This window comes from Fulmarus glacialis, unplaced genomic scaffold (genome assembly GCF_000690835.1).
Source record: "Fulmarus glacialis isolate BGI_N327 unplaced genomic scaffold, ASM69083v1 scaffold43162, whole genome shotgun sequence".
Lineage (NCBI taxonomy): Eukaryota > Metazoa > Chordata > Aves > Procellariiformes > Procellariidae > Fulmarus > Fulmarus glacialis.
Window position 1 is genome coordinate 6,427 of NW_009197975.1, and position 603 is coordinate 7,029.

A 603-nucleotide genomic window follows, 5' to 3' on the forward strand; every position below is an offset into this window, starting at 1 on the left:
TGACAGTAGAGGATGCCTTGACAAGTAAACTCTTTATTAAAATGGCTCAGTTAGGTTCCTAAACTTAGGTGGCATGAAATTAGATGTAAATCTTCACCTGGTTCAAACACAGCATGTAAAGCTTCAGATACTATACAAATTCTTTCTCCTGAAGAGTTGGTGCTACTTGGTATACCAGCTCAGTTTGAGCCTTCTCCCCAAACTTTGCTTATTCTCTGGCTTTTCCTCTTTTGTCTTCTCTCCCTGCTCCATCTTCATTGTGGAGTTAACAAGTAACTTCTCTGCCACCATGAGTCAGCAGAGCTTCAGTAGCTTTTCCAGGGTTTTAATAACTGCCAATATACTGGACAAATAAGAGGGAACAGCCACTCTTTTACCATGAGTTATTTTCATTTTTCTGAAAGGGTTGAGACATCAAGGGATGAACAGAAAGAGCATCAAATCTATGTTAATGGATTGCCAAATTCAATTTTCTTTACTGAGATCCTTTTTGAATTACACAAGCAGGAAAAGTGCCAGTGTCTGATAAACAGTTTTTTAAAATTACATTTCTGTATCTTCATACAGCTGAATGGGTTCTTTTCAAATTGTGGAAATAAAGCT